Source organism: Lampetra planeri, chromosome 10, assembly GCF_965212315.1.
Source record: "Lampetra planeri chromosome 10, kcLamPlan1.2.h2, whole genome shotgun sequence".
In the NCBI taxonomy this organism is placed as follows: Eukaryota; Metazoa; Chordata; class Hyperoartia; order Petromyzontiformes; family Petromyzontidae; genus Lampetra; species Lampetra planeri.
Genome location: NC_136116.1, coordinates 4,823,976 through 4,841,557, shown reverse-complemented (window position 1 = coordinate 4,841,557; position 17,582 = coordinate 4,823,976).

The window sequence follows — 17,582 nt, the reverse complement described above, 5'->3', positions numbered from 1 at the left end:
GTGATTGCAGTCACCATTCTTTTTTCATCACCAACAAGAGGGAATGAGTTCACTATGCAAATCAAAAGCAGTAAGGGTGTAATGAAATACATACATTGTACAATATTAGATTGTACCACAGTAGCATAGTAGTAGAGTCTATGACCAAATCATGCGAAATGCACCTTGAGCTCGTCAGATATTGGAAGGCAAAAACTATAAACTATGAAAACTATTTTTTATTTTACTAGGTAAAGCCCACTGAGCTAAATATCTTTTTCAGAAGCGACCTGGCCACTATTGATAGCTCAACGAAGTGATCATATAGAAATTTATACCAGCCAAATACTCTTACAAATTTTGGAATATAATGTGGAGGGAAACGCCGGAGGACCCAGATAAACACGTTCCTTCGGAGTGGGCAGGTAGGAACTTGATAATTGGTTATTTACCCTTCTATCTGGCAACAAAACTGACACCTTTTTTACAAGGAGTCATGTTTACATGACCAGATGACGCCTTTTGGCGTCTTTTGGCGTCATCTGGTCCAACTCATGTGAGACTAGGTTCTAAGGAAAGCTGTCTCGGGTGTGGACCAATCAATTTCAAGGACAGTGCACATTATCAGAGTTATGTTTTTTGTTTGCATTATGACTGCAGGTATTGTGGTCTATGTGAAGTATAGTAAACTACGGCGGGAAACCACTTGACGGGTAGCACACTTTATTCACACTTGGGTTGTCACAATAACACGTGTTGTCACTACAGCTCACGCTACACGTTCCACCTGACACGTGTGGTATCTACAGCTCACGCTACACGTTCCACCTGACACGGGTGGTAACTACAGCTCACGCTACCCGTTCCACCCGGCTACACACACACGGGCATTCCAGCCCCGTAGCATCCGGGGGAACCTCTAGACCCACCCCCGCTTGGGTACGGATCACGACCACTGGGTCCCGCGGCCCGGTTCTCACACGGACGTCCGGCCCCCGGGTCCCAAGGTCCCGCTTCTGAGCCACACAGGGCCCCGGTCCTTACAAGGACAGCGGGACTAGGTGTTTCAGGGCCCTATCTCTTCCTCCTCCGTCTTCCGTCTTCACTGGTCACCAACTTCTCCCCGAGCGCCCGCGCGCACCGCCTTATATAGCCCTCCGCTCCAAGGAGACGGAGCCTATGCGGACCGCGATGTGAGCACCCACCCTAGCCGACCAATCATCACGCGCTGCCACGCGATCCCTTCTTGTGCCAGCGCACATAACCAATCACCACGCGCTGCCACACGATCCATCACTGTCAGCGCGCATCACCAACACACAGCCAATCACCACGCACTACCCCACGATCCGTACTACCAGCGCGTATCACCACTACATATGTAAACATGACTCCGTGTAAAAAAGGTGTCAGTTTTGTTGCCAGATAGAAGGGTAAAAAACCAATTATCATATTTTTTACTGGCAAATGAGGTTCCAATGAGGTAAGAACTTGTTTGGTCATCGCATTCGTGCACGACAGAAAGCTCGCGGTCACGTGACGCACTTCAACCAATCCGGGAGCGTACATGTTTGGGAGGGGCTATGCACGACAGACAAATAATCCCTGGTGGGCAGTGTGGAACCTGTTGTTCCTCCCTGTAAAATCTCCACTACCTCGGGGAGAACATGCAAACTCCAAATTTCCAGGCGTCAGGGTCAGGATCGAACCCACGGACCTCCTGTATACCAGGCAATGTAGTTAACAGGGTTGTGCCTGGACAATGCTCAAATACATCGTAATTCAGCCATGCATAACAGGTGATATCGGCTGTGAAGCTAAATGGCTGGAAGCAAAGGGCAGCCTAGTGGAATTAAATGCTGCACTGTCGCTCTTTACTTTAATTTGTATGCTCCCTGCCTTCGCAACACACACTGGCCAGCATGATGAAGTACGGTCCAAATAACCCCCACAACCTGCATGGCATGTGGAGGCCTTCATCCAGCAGTGGATGGACATTAATCCAATTATAACAATTGAGATTGTTGTCGAATTGCTGCTTCAGTAATGTTATACGTGAATTAACATATTAGACTTTATTTGAATGTCACTCATAGTAGGATCTCAGCACATTGACTGATTGGCTTTCTTATGTTAAAAAATATATATATGTAGCCTGCTATTTAATGAAATGGAAGTGAGTTATAATATAGCAATCACTTCAAATTTCAGATTTTTTTTCACGAGAGCACTACTTCGTAGTATCGATGCATATGTCATAATATAATTATTTTTTTGTATGGAGTAAAACACTGCATAAAATGCAACAGGTTATGTGTTAACTGCTCATCGTGTTTATGGAAATGTTTATAAATGCTGTTTACTTTTGTTGTTTTGGATGAATAGTAAAGAACAATTCCCCGCCGCTCGGAGTGTTTGGACCGTTATGAAAGCCGCAATGGCTCCCAATTGCTGACATGGCAAGTCACAATAACGTAGCTTTACATTCACAGCCCTTGCTATAAGATTCATCCCACAAGATCGTGCTGTGTAGTAATTACCATGTGACTTATGATATTATTTTTCCAGAGGCCCAAAGCTGTGTCGTTAATTATAGCATTCCTTGCCATTAATGTCACCTCTCTAAGAAATAATTGCATTTCAAAAATATCCATCTGTAACTTTGCATTTCAGACACAAGAAGGTTCACACATTTCGTCGTGACAAATAGAAAAGGCCCTGTTGGTTAGCCTCATTGGCTTTAGCAATTTACCCTCAGGACCCTATTGTAACTGTTTTGATTTTAAGTAGGGGCACACTTGGAGTGCACTACTAGCAAATGGAAACGCTGGTAGATCTTGGTTCGATTACAGGTAGGATCCGTGACCCAGTACTGGGCCCAATGATTAAACACTCCTGTGGATTTGAAGGTTCCACCATTGGCATAAGCAACACTTCCGACACCTTATTGAAGGGAGATAAATTCCTACCCAAACACACCATGATTTTTGTCATAAATGTTGTGGGTGTCTATTAGCCATATCTATAACACCTGCAGTGGTTGTACCCCTGGATTGAGGATCGAGGTATTGGGCACTGGGTACCAACCATAGAAAAGTTCAAGGTCCATTTGTTCACCTCTACTTGCAAGCTTGAGGCAGTGCATGTATAATCCTGAATCTGCCGACAGTCAGACGAGTAAATTGCATCACTGCAGAGTCAGCCGCTCCTGAAATAAAGACCTCAAACCACCACAGGGAGGTAGCCATGGATGTAAATTCCAATTCTCGGTGCGATAACTTCAATCCATCACTCAGGGCCGCTGCCTGAAAAGGCAGCCCACACATCCGCGTTATCGCATTACGCTACAGTTATAATGAATACTCTATCGACCAGGGATTCACGGAAGCCGAGATGCGAATTCCCAAACTCCCCCAAAAGGGCCAAGAAATCAATTTCATTGTGTCCTCGCCGGAAGCAGAATACTGCTAGTCAGGCGACCCCCAACTTCCTCTTCATGTTTTATATTCATTTTATTAAAAAATCTATGTACAGTATATTACTGTGAAGCCACGTGTCTTGTTTAAAGAGAGACGTTGTACTCAACAGCTTCAGCAAGGCATATACTGTTTGTTTAGATAGTAATATTCTGGCTCGTGCTTTCAGAGTGCCCGATATTTATTGCGTGTGAGTAAATTGGCCTTGAAGCTCACGCCCTCCTTAATGATCACAGGTCAAGGTGAAATATGAGACCGCTGCGGTCCTCGGAATTAGGTATTCTTCACATACAAAGGCATTCTTATATTAAATATCATCTATAACACTGAGATATTCATCAAGGCTAGCAGGTACATTTTTAGAATGCAATAACAATAACAGCCCGTTCAAGAAGGAAATTGGTTAACGTCTCAAGCCTAAAGGTCTATTATTTGGCCAACTATAAGGCCCTTAACCAGAAGAATGACCGTTATCTCTCCCCTAAACTGTTCGGTGAAAAACATGTTCCTCCTGAAATAGGCTTAACAGTGGCTCCTGTACTCTGCCAGGTAAGTGTTCAGCTTCAAAGCATGGCATTGGTAAATGTATTATTCCTGTCAATTTCATCTGAAGTAATACAATCATTTTCTTCTCGCCATTCTGAAAAAGCGCGTTACCGTGGCAAAAAGGTAAAAGGGCTTAGCCTGCTGTCTGGATTTTTACGATAGGTGCTTCCGTGGTAGTGGGAGTGAATAACGCAACTGCAAGGGGACTTGATCATAACCCGTAACATCCCCGCTCCCCCATGGACACCCAGCGTGCTTGTAGGATGGATGGGCTGTGCACCCAGGCAGTGTATGAATGCGTTTGAGAATTCCAAATTCCCAGTGCTAATGCTTCACTGACTTGTGATATAGACAGTGATTATGGCCCAAATGAAATTGAAGAGCAAGACCCTGGAACTGTTAAGTTGTTGTTTTGCTTGAGACTAAATTAACCCAAGGAGCTGCAGGATACAAGGGGTTATTTTTTGTCTGGCTGATTAATAAGTGACAGAAGCAAGAGGCAGGGCTTGATTGAAGTTAGTTTATCGTTAAGGTGCTCGAGGCGTGAGTGTGAACTGCCAGGGATAATGCTGGGGAAAGAGACACGTTGCTGTGGACTCCGTAAAGCAAAACGGAACTGAAGCATCCCTTTGAGAGAACCTGTATCTCATTATTGTGGGAGGAGCGACAGTGCAAAATGCTAAAGAATGGAAGAGATGTATATACAAGAAGTGATAAAACCCCAAGGCCAGTCCATCTCTGTTACCTCTAACAATTATTGCATTATTAATGCACACTTGCGTACTTGAAAAATAATCACAATTAGCAAATATTATACCCAGTTAACCTGTGAATGGCAACGCTTGGCTGTCGTGGACCATTAATGGGTGTAGCGACTTTAATGTAAGAACTCTGATTATTGGAACAGGAATTATCAGCCAACACAGTAATTAACAATGGGGTGGAATGGCAGCACAGTGGTAATTGCAATGCATCATGAGCCCAGTAGCCTGATTTTGATTCCCAGCCATGGCTAATATCAGTGGCAAGTTTTGTGCATCCAGCCCTAGGCAGTGCCCTTGACCAACCCACACTGACCAGCATTGTTAAAGTATGGTCAAATAACCAACATCACAAAAACGTGCAGTGTCTTTTGCATTGTGTGCAAGGAAATGCAAGGTAGTGGGGATGGAAATGAAGGTATAAAAGATGGAATGAGAGAGGATGACATGAGCACCTGGTGTGATATGTGACGGCATTAAACCATTAAAGAGAGGTCTCTGCAGCATAATTCAGCCAGGCTAAATCTTTAAATTTCACAGCCTGATATGCAGGCAGCAGCAATGATAAATGTGCCATCATATACCTGCCATCCTTTGGGAACAGAATTAAGGTAACAACTCCTTTAAGAGGGCATGAAGGCCATAAATTATTTATCTGTGCACCTGTGAACCGTGTAAGGTGTGGAAGAGTGTGCCATTGTTTAAGATGGGTTGCACCTTACATTTGTCCTGGAGGGATGGCAGGTTCAACCTTGGTACAGCTGCTACATGGTATGTGTTTTGCAAACAGCACAGCCCATTTGGATCATATTATGGACTGTGAACCCTACGCATACAACGAAGTCGACCACCTTTATATTTAGTTCATCTGGTGCTTCGCGAGGTTTAGCGAGGACGACTGTTGCTCGGCTTCATGAAGGGGTGGGAGGGGGGGTATAACTGTGCTGGGGCCCAAAGCTCGAGGGGTGACCTGCTGACAAATCCACAAACATTTATTTTGGGATATTACATGATAATTTTGCGACAAATGTAGAACCTATTCTCGTAATAATCAATAAAGATATGTTGCACACTCGAAATGAAGGGCGTGGGCAGGTGCTCCAAATCGAGGGCAAACATATTTATTGTGGTAATCTGTAAAATGCAACAACACGTGTATCACACACAGCAGTTTCCAAATGAATCTCCATTAACCACGTGACTGGTGTCCAGGTAAAGTTACTCAATAACTCTGCCAGCCACCGCCAGGCCCGACTCAGTATCGCATGCTGGTGTACACACGTGTATGATGTACAGCACAGCACATGAGGACCTTCACAAAACCACACTTTACTCCATTGCTGTACGAGGAAATAATTAAAAGAGTGGTCCATACCTAATGTGCCATGGCAATGTAAGATTGTGATTCATATCTCAGCCGCCTATTTCATCATTGTCTCAAATAAGAATGTGCAAAATCTATACTCTTAATGAATGTATAATATTGAGTGATATCGAAGCCGAGGCAAAGTTCCTTTGCTCCTTTCCTCAATGGTGACGGGTGGGATGGTGTGAGGGTCCCAGCCAATATTATTACGTAGTGAGTTACCACGCATTTCCCACATTTCTCTACATTTCCCATTCATCTCGGCAGGCACGACTCCTGCCTTCTGTGTGTATTCAAATGCCGCCTTTGCTCACATTATGCAGCGTGGACTGGTGACCTTCAATTGTCAGTCTGCGCTTCAATTCAAAAAGTGCCATGTCTCAACGATCAAGGGCGCGTAATTGCCTTGGCTTGAGCTCAACGGCATATCTGAGACTAATCGTTCAACAAGAGTCCTTCGTGACCAACGTGTTGTCGCATTCCTAAAAAAAATCCTTCATTTAGAAAACTAATAGCACGTCAACGAATACATATTTGCGTGGCAAATGAATGAATGAGCAATTAAGTGGTAGCAATTATGTGGCGATTTTAATGTGTTATAAACTCGGGCACTTTTTACTGTACGAACGCAAGCGGCAATGCCCTGTGGGCGACAAAGCACACTGGGGCCACTCAAATTATTTTCATTCAGGTCACGTCGCACACTATCTTGATGAGCTCTAAACTCTCCGAAGCACAAGACAACCGGGTGGGTTACAGCCCACTAATCTCCAGCTTCCATTTAAATCACGTAGAACTGGAATGTCCGGTAGTATAACATGACAACAACAATAAAGAAAACAACAAAAAATAAAACCGAGAAAAGAAATAACCTTTCAAATTCCAGCCTGTTCCTTTAGCTTCACTGAAATATACACACGCATGAAACTGTTTCATCCCAGAACCCCGCCGTTGTCATTTGGAAGGGAGCTTGCATCTCGTGGAGATGCAGAAAGCACTTTCGCCAAAAAAACCAGCTGCGACCGCTCAACAGGACGAGGCTGAAGAGTGCTTTCAAACGGCGCCATTGCTCACAATCCCCACATGCTCACTACAAACTAGTTCCAAAACCCGCATGCTCCTATCGTCACCCTCACGGGGATTTCATATACCATATATTATGTGCAACTTTGTTTTAAAGTAAACATCTTCAGTCAATAAAAATTGATAGCTGTCTACTCCAGAATGATTTCTGTTTGACACACGATTTGCTGTCAGCCAATTGTTTGTGGGTAAGAGGTGCTAAGTGAGAGTACCCTCTTTCAGAAAATGCCATTGACACACTGCAGAGATGCATTACTCACAATGCAGATATGCCATGGCTCTAAACGCTAGGGAGTAGCGAGGTGCTCTGTTTGAATCTGCTGAAGTGGGGGGGGGGGGCAGTGGAAGTCAAATTGAATGTGTCACGGACTCCAGCCGAAATCTGTTGAGGTTTGTCCGCTTCCTGAGCTCCATTTGGCACAATGAAAATTGCATTTTCAATTTGTACACCTGGTGACACAATCGAGTGACTGATAAGTTGAAACATGCGGGGGAGGGGAAAGGGTCTGGAGAAGGAAAGTGGAGGCCATACGGGAAAAAAAAACGAAAAGTCCCGATTTTTGCACGGAATTGTACTAAGAAACCTGAGGTCAGAATTTAACTTGTGGTGCAGTTTTAAAAAATACCAAGCCCAGACTGTGTTGGAGCCATAAAAAACATAAAGGAGCACTCCAAAGCGTCCTGCTGATGTGCAGTCTGTTTCTCAGAGACACTGCCATGTGCATAGGTGTGAGCGGTGCCTCCGCAGTGAGTTATGTTTCAGAGGGTGTTATTGAGTGCTGTGTCCTTTGAGTGTTGTTTCCCTGTTGCAAAAGCTTAAAAAATGGAACCATAGATAACCTGCTGAGGACAGGTGGGTTATTTCTTTACTTTGCACTAAAACCAAAAAGAACACTCATAAAAATAGGAACTGTCCTAATCATTGCTCACACCCATATACCCAGAAGGAGTGCACACCTACACAAAGATAACCCCCCCCCGTATAGCATTTTCGGGCTGTTGGAGGGAGTGCTGTTTGTGAAGCATCTACGAAGGCTGCTGGCATGGTCCACGAGGGTATGGTGTGGCCAACACCACACCCGGCCGCCTTTGTCTCCCCAGTGCCGATGTTTACACATCGCACCAGGTACCTGTTTAAGGCTAGTATAGGCCTGGGACAGGTCTCAGATATTCGCCAATAATGTTGGCCACGTGAAGGAATCGAGTTCGGTGTTTTAACCACGACGACGCTAGCACTCACCCACCCGCAAGGTGCGTATGTCCTTGTGCACGTGGCCTTTGTACACAATAATGGAAGCTTGACCTTTGTGAACCAGGACTCTTTGGAACAAGCTTTATGAGCAAAGCACAATGCCATTTGAGTGTGATTTATTTAATGTTATACAGTGCAGTATATACATATATGAGCCTGAGTCTTTTTTTAATACCACATTGCTGAAGATTTTGAACGTGTGGTTTTGTGAGCACCTTGATAAAAATGGCCTGGATTTCTGGAAATTGGCAACATTCATCAGCACTTTTACATTTGGAAAAAAAAATAAGCGTGCCACTCCCGTTTAATGTTTAGAATTTTTTTTAATCTAGGTGGAAGGTCTATGACTGGTAGGCTGGCATTGAACCGCCCAGTTGAAAGCACCGTGTTCTTTGATATTTAGCAGCATACATATCATAGCCGGCCCAGTCCAGTGTAGCAGAGCATCCTTATTTTGTTGAAATGTAATTGTAATTTTGAAAAAGAACAGGCAAAAGGACAATGGACACTGTTTCGATGTAATTGATTCCTTTATCGTGTGATGGAAGCCACAGCTAAACCTAATTGGCAGGTGAATTAGTCAATTCAAACAGCTTGGGCACGATGATGAATGAGGACAAGTTGCAGCCACCGTGGTGTCACGAATGTGATTAACTTTGAAATCCACCACTGCAACATTTGGCTTCTCAGAACAAATCGCCATGAGCAGAAGGGTTGCTTGCTCTCGGCTGGCCAAACGAGCACCCACAGAGGCACTGAGAGAATTATGGCTTCTCAGTTCCATCCCAAGGTCTTGGGTGCTTTGGCAATCGCACTGTTTGCAAGACACTTTTATTTATCTGCACTGCAAGCACGTGTGCATGCGGTTGTGTTTGGGGAGCGGTCGTGTAGTGGCTTGGCACACTTTGCTCCGAACCCAGCGGCCCAAGATGGATTCCCGCTCTCACAGCCAACGTCAGTGACAAATATCTGAACTCAGTCCTGGGCCTCTCCTAGGTTGACTCAGCCTCAAATTAGTACCTGTGGCAGTGATAAACACTTGCAATAAGGAGACAAAGGCTTGAGGGAAAATGCTGACCAACCCATCTCGTTGCATGTGGACGTTAAAACATGTACCCTAACAGCACTTCTCCTTACGGTCTGAGCAATAATTATTTGATGCTACACTAATTCTTCAAGTAGTTAAAGAACAGTGAAGCATTTGTACTGAGTAGTCTTTGGAAGCTGCTTATATTGCCCAGAGACCCGTGGGAATTATTGCACCAGGGTCAGCATCGCATGTGCCTCTTCTCATAGGCCAGGGGTCAGCAACCTACAGCTCTGGTGCCGCGTGCGGCTCTTTAAGGACTGCATTGCGGCTCTTGAAATTTTGAGGGGGTTTATTTTTTACCAAATTCGAAAAAAATGTCTCTTCTTGTTATTTGTGTTGCCGAGCCCTGACCATGGGAGTCCAGTTTACGATGGACAGGGGGGCAAACAACCTGTGGCTCCAGAGTCACATGCGGCTCTTTAACGACTGCTTCGTGACATGATTTATTAAGGACCGTATCACATTCACATACATTGCGGCTCTTGAAATATTGAGGTTTTTTTTAAATGGCTCTTCGTGTTATTTTGGTTATCGACCCCTGGCATAAACCTTCACAGAATGTTTGTGATGGCCCTGATAGGCTCCTCATCATCATGGTCATCCTCACCATTGTCACCTCGTTCTAGCCAGCCTCACCATGGTTCCTTCGCCACAGTCATCCTTACCACAGTCTCCACACTATAGTCATCTTCACGACAGTTGTCATCACCACAGTCATCGTCACCATAGCCATTGTCACGATTGTCCCCTCATTATAGTAATACTCACAATAGCCATCCTCACCAAAGTCATCCTCGCCATGTTCCTTTCACCATAGTCATCCTTACCATAGTCTCCTCATTATCGTCGTCCTCATGATAGTTGTCATCACTACAGTCATCCTCACCATAGTCATTCACACCCAGTTGCATTTCCTCAGTGCCATCCGCATTTCCGCCCGCCTCAGCTTTTTGCTGAATATGGCGCATTGCAGATCTTGGATTGATTTATTGATCCTCACCTGAGTCATCTTCACCATAGCCATGCTTACCATGGTCCATGCACAATAGTCCGTACACTACAGGTCCTCGCTATAAGTGTGCCCAGTGTAAGCATGCATGTGTGATTTCACACTTGCACATCGCTTTAAGACTGAAACAGGAGAATTTCTCTACAACTTTGGCTGTCACCCGATGATGCTAGTTGTAATTACTGGCAAAACGTCGTACTCGAATTGTAAATGTTGTGGGTTTACTTTCCAACATACCGGTGTGCTGTACTAGGAATGAATTGGCATATTTTGTTTGCGTGACAAACCTTACTAATTGGCTGTGTTGGGTGGTGGCGGGTTTACCAACGCATTTATATTTACGCGATCTAACCCAGACACCTCTATTATGGATAATATTGGTCTCGAAAGACTCCTACACGTTAAACTGACACCATTGGTGTCGCACTCTTTCACTACAAAGGAGTTTTCATTGCATTTTAACCTAAGTCAATACGTCTAATGGGTGACAAATTTATACGCTCACAATATGCTGTATATTATTACATTTCCATTACATACCAACGTATGGATTCTATATTCCATACTTTATATTGTGCAGTGGCAATTTGCAGACTTACTACATACTGCATATTCTTACATTTGCATATGTTTCCATATATTTAATTTGTATTTCATACTTTATAGTGTATGTGATCATTTATATCTATACATACACACACGTGCATTACCGTTGTAAATAAATACTAATTTTTTACAACTACGCAATAAATAACTGAATGTTTTTTTATGAGTGTTGTGCACTATAAAACATACAATTATGTTTACATTACGGCGGTCTGCTCATAGTAATAATTGAATTACGGCATGTAAACCTTTAAACGACGTGCCGTCATCATGGCACTATATTCGGACTCCGCCCTAACACACGCCATTGAACCGCACCTGTCAACGGTTCCGAACTGCCCAATCACAGCCATCTCCCACTGCAGGTCACAGTGGCTTGCGTGGTCAGGTAAAAACAGATCACAGTGTAAGCTACACAAGGGGGTTCTAGATTTGAAGCTTTCGTGACTGCAAGGATTCATATTCTTAGGTTTTTTCGGTAAAGTCACGTAGGTAAAAAATTTAAATTAATAAAAGTTAAATAAAATAAAAATCACGACGTTTCGGAGGCAACACAAGCTTCCGTCTTCAGGTGGAACCGTCACAGCATGATAGCTGTATCTCACTTGATACAGCTATCATGCTGTGACGGTCGTGATTTTTATTTTATTTTTATTTTACTTTTATTAATTTAAATGTTTTACCTACGTGACTTTACCGAAAAACCTAAGAATACACAAGGGGGGTTTGAATTTTGGAGGAGGCAGCAGCAGCACACATTGTTGACCATGTAAAATAATTCTACTAAAGTTATTTTTTTTGTGTAAAATGTGTTGTCCCCCCACCCCCACCAGTGTGAAAAAAGTAAAACATACAAACATGCATCATACATATGAACGACTTTGATGAGAGTGTGTATCCTGGCCTGACTCCCCTTCTCATATGTATGTCATGACTGTATCAGAGCTTAACAGCTCATCGGATTCCTCCAGTCCAAATCAAGATTCTGAAATGCAATCTCACTGCTGCTGCTGCTCCACAATAATAATGACGGTGCCGAATTGATGCAGACCTTTTTACATGTAGAATTGTAAACATTCTCATGACGTGCGTTAACAAGTGAAATATCCATATGCCTCGGTAAGGGTGTTATTCGACAATGTATTCCCGAAGAAATATTTAACAATACAAATACAAAATAACCAGCGCTTTTCTCAGTGGAACCAGGAAAATGAGAATGTAGCAAAGAACATTTAAAAGTCATCAGCCCTCCTTTACAATCTATCTTAATGAGTGAAACCAGCCAACAGGGGATTGTATTAGATGCTATGATATGATAATTGAGATAGTCAGTTATATTTTAGATTTTTTTTATTCTAATTAAATTACCAAAAAAATTTTGTTCATATTTTCTTCACTTGTAGTAATGGTGATATTTATCCAATCTAATTTTCGGAAAATATCTTATAGTGTAGCTCACAATAATCGTGGGTGAAAGTGTCTCCTTGTCTGGTTCCCCTTCAATGTATTTAGTTACTTTCTTCATGCACTCTCAGTGTGTTTGCAATCGTAAGCTTGTAACTGTGTTTTTTCTAAATAGTGCAGTTCCTCTTCTTGGTTCTTTCGGTAAAGTCACGTAGAAGGGAAGTAATAAAATAATAAAAATAAAACATAATAAAACAATTCTCACGACGTTTCGGCCACAACGCAAGCAGCCATCCTCAGGCGTTGTGGCCGAAACGTCGTGAGAATTGTTTTATTATGTTTTATTTTTATTATTTTATTACTTCCCTTCTACGTGACTTTACCGAAAGAACCAAGAAGATGAATCCCTGCAGTCACGAAAGCTTTAAATCGAAGTGCAGTTCCTATTTAGGCCTCCGTTTGTCATAGGTTAGATAACTGCTCACATTCCACTGAATAAAATGCCTTTTCTTAGTCTCCACCGGCTAGGTATAATGATAATGGTGATGATCATCATCACTTGAGATAAGGTGCATCCTTTACATTTGATTTAATTTCGACGCTTAAAGACAATGTTAAGGAGTGGGTGGGACGTCCCTTATTAGGGATGCAGTGCAATTACTAAATGTAATATATTTTTATGCAGTGGTCCTGATGAGAATGAAACTGGAATTATTTGGACACATGTGTAGGATGGACAGGAAAATTCAAGTGTGTTGTTCGGGGAAAAATGGAAAGAACTGGAAATAGAGGAAGACCTAATAGAGAATGGCTTAACGACGACATTAAGAGATTTGTGCCATAAATATGTGCACTAGTTGAGCATATTGACACAAGACACGGAAGTGGAAAGAAATGACGAAACTTACAGTGGACACCTAGGGGCGATCTGCCCATGGACCATGATGATAAAGATCATGACCACTGAAGTATAACGCTACATATGCGGGGAAATGACGTATAGCCGAATATGCGAAATGGTCAGATATTACATGAGATGTGTTAACAATTACAGCACACACAAAAATAACCATTTGAGAACCAGTTCTCACATGGTTATTCATCCATGATGTAACTGTCTCTCACCTGGTTCAACCAAATAACTTGAGATTTGAAGAAATGCTGTACTAGGTGCAGGCGGTTAATTGGTGAGGGTGGATATGTAATGGTTAGATATGCAACATTGTACTGTAAAAATAAATCATAATCAGAAACTTTATTTATCCATGGAGAAATCCGATGATCTTTGAAGCTCTTTTTCTCAGATGTCCAGTGGGGGTGGGTCAGAAAGTTACAACGACAACAACAAAAACAATTGGAATGCAATTTATCGGAAAGGTAAACAAATCTGAAAAAATGTATGCGTAAAATAGATAAAGTATATAAGTACACATTTGTAATTAGTTTTCAACAATAAATACAAGCTTGGGCAACACAGCAAAAACAACAACAGTCCCAGACCATCACAATACAACAAAGAATCCCTCGATACAAATGCACACACACAAAAATTTACAAAGAAAATACCGAACACTAATCTGATGAAAGTCTCATCTCACTCCTGAATTCCAATTAATTATTGGGCATAAGGGCATGAAACAAACTCATTTGGATATATTTGAAGGGAGAGTCGAGGTATACCAAGGAAAATCGTCTTATTTCTCACTTAACAGAGTTTTCGACTTAGGGCATGTGGTGTCAGTGGAATTTATTCTGAGCCAAATTGTGGTATTTTTACTATGATGGTGCGTTGCTTTCCATCATGGAGAACTCAGCTCATGTCTCACTATAGACCGAAAGGAACAAACTGCATGCGCAAAACGTCCCATGATAAAAAAAAAAATGTCATCCCTCATGCTCCGGGACAAGTCATGTACTCGAGTTGAAATTGAATCACTCGTGCATCTGTCACTGCCACACGAAAATCGCACTAATTCTGCGAGCTGTCCATTTTTGCAAATTCATCTGGTACAATGGCACAAATATGGGACTTTTAGCACCTTGTACCTGTAATAGGTTTTTTTATGTACATGTTTTTTTTCTCTTTTTTCTCTTGTGAAGAGAAAGAAAACCCACTGCACACCTAATTGTGCTACTCGGAGATGTCCACAAGCATGGTTGAAATTGAAAAAGAAAAACGCTGCAATAAATTAGTCTTAGACTCGCACGGAGATGGTTTGCCAAACAGTTGTTATGAATGTGTTTACTAAATGAACATTTGCATCTATTTAACATTAACACTTACACCCAAGTAGTATCTGCCATTTATGAGTAAAGAAAAGTGTTACGTAAAAATATAAATGTATTCTAAAATGTTCACTTCTTTTTTTCAATGTGGCGCATTTGATGTAATAATTGACTGCCCGTTGTCGTCCTATTGCTACATTAAGGCCTCTGCACATCGTGTCATTCATGGACATTGTTTGACCATACTTCACCACGCTAGTCAAGCGCAGGGTGGTGAGGGTAGTAGGGGTCAGCTCTTATTCAAACATCACTCACCACTGATGTCAGCCATGGCCGGGATTTGAACTCACGTCACTACTACTGTACACCATACCACTGATATAACATAATGACACTGTTATGTGTTTTATTCTTTATTTTATTTTGTTTACAGAAACATTTATAAATAAAAAGGGAATATGTTTCGCCGGATGGCTTTCACCATGCAACATATGTTATTGATCACTTAGAAAGCATTCTGCTCGATAAGATTCTGAGTTTTGATGTAAAAATACTGTGAAACTCCATTCCATTTAAACGATCCACAGAATCCATCTTAGACATGATTTCAATTTTTTGACATCTTTGTGCTCGATAAGATTCTGAGTTTTGATGTAGAAATATATTTTAACAAATATAGCTAGCTTGTAACTTGACAGCATCTATTTTAGGTATATGTTTTGCAACCCTTGTCCATTTTAGTCAGTTTACTTTGGCACGTCACTGCCGGATGAAGCCCTCTTCACGCTGTGTCGGTCACACGTGTCGTTTGACCATACTTCACCAATGCCGCATGGTGTGGCTTGGCGAAACTTGTCCGTGTTAGGTTACATGTTTATAGCATCTATTAAATCGTAAATTTGTGTCTGCGGATGGCTGAAAAGCAATTATTATTGTGGCTAAATGTGAAGATCTTGCAGACAGCACAACAAACGAGCATGGGCAATTGGATTCCATTTTATCTAAAGTGCAAAATGCGTCTCTACCTTCCACATTAACAACCTTCCTGCATCCACATGGCCCACAAATCACATCACAGAAAAACAAACAAAGCTACATTTGTTGATGTCCGCACACGTTCTTTTTCATTGTAATTACTCACCCGTTATCATATTAATACTTTGATTGTCGTAGCATCAGTTCCATTTTTTTCGATAATAGCCTTCGTTTTTTTCTCTCTCTCACATGGCTCTTTAAAGTATGCTGTCACTGAAATAAAGAAGTAATGGCGTTCATTGAAATGGTTAAGGTGCTCCTTTAACTTCCTCATCCCCGGCGGATGGCGTCGGCACGCAACCAACCGGCACGTGAGAGCCTATCAGGTAATTATCATCCAGTTACCAGCTCTTTATCTGCCGACTTCAGCTTTTCTCGTAGGCCAGCTGACTGCACAACTACAAAATGCTCTGAGGGGGGGGGGGATTATATTTTTATTAGCTTTAATGGTTTAATAATGAGCAAAGATTGACAGATCTAGGCCTGGCTTGCTGGGGAATTCCAGGCCCGCACACATCCATTACAATGTAAAAGTGCATTTGGAACTGATGAGCAATTCGGTATGAATTGCAAATAGTGTAATCGTCCATAAACGCCAGAGGAACATAGGTGGGGACGAGGGAATACGGGAAGGCTTACGGAAAATTGCAAGCACTCAGATTTTTCTTACTCCATTTTCCTGTGCAAGAGAGAAATCGTATCTCAATTGGGGTTTTGTTACTGTCATAAGACTCGGGTTGATAATGTGTTTCCTTGATTATTCAATTCCCATTAAAGCCACAATTTGCAGACCGTAAATACAAGGATAACTGCAATGGTTATATGATACAATATCAAATCTCGCCAACGAGAACTAAGACTCAAATTATTATGATGATTTGTTTTGCTCAGCATACCAACCATAATGAAGCATTAGGCCACGTTAGTGTCCAAAATTCAGTGCTTTTTACATTACAACTTCCAATTGTCACAATTACCTCGCTTGTGCTTAATTTTGTGTAATTTACGTCAATACAGTTATGTAGCCGTAAAAACGCTAAAATTATGATACACCGCTCTAAATGACTCATCGTTTAATAATTATAATCAATTGTCAGTAGAATACAACCATACTCATCCCAGACTAATCATAATATTTGCATCGATTTCATTCTTTCTACGCTACAGTAGAATTAGCTCTTATTATTATTAACTGCAGTTCTCATAGGCGTTCAAATAGGAGATCTGGGAATATTATAATCCGATAGCCAATATCTTTGCCGTATCTCAATTGCTTCGGCTAAGGTTCGCTCTGCAACAAACTCAATAACTGCACAGCTCCAGCCTGGCAATCAAGCGTATTGGCAAAGTTGAGATCCCAAACGACTTTGTCTAATGCCACCCTTTCAAATTATATTTTGGCAACAATTATTGTTAATGCACCATTTCTTTAATGTCCAGCCCTCAGACTGAAAGCAGAAATCACCGAGCACTTGACACAGCCATAAATATGAGGCTGCTCTCCCATAAGCATGCGTGTGTGTGTGTGTTTTTCAGCGGGGAGCGGTGGTGTAGCGGTTAGCGCGCTGTGCTACGAACCCGACGACCTGAGTTCGATTCCCACTCTCGGCCAACACCAGTGACGATTATCTGTACCGGTCCTGGGCCTCCCCTAGGTCGACTCAGCCTCAAATGTGTACCCAATGCGGTGTGTAAAAACATCGCCACTAGGGAGACGAAGGCGGCCGGGCGTGGTGCTGACCACCCACC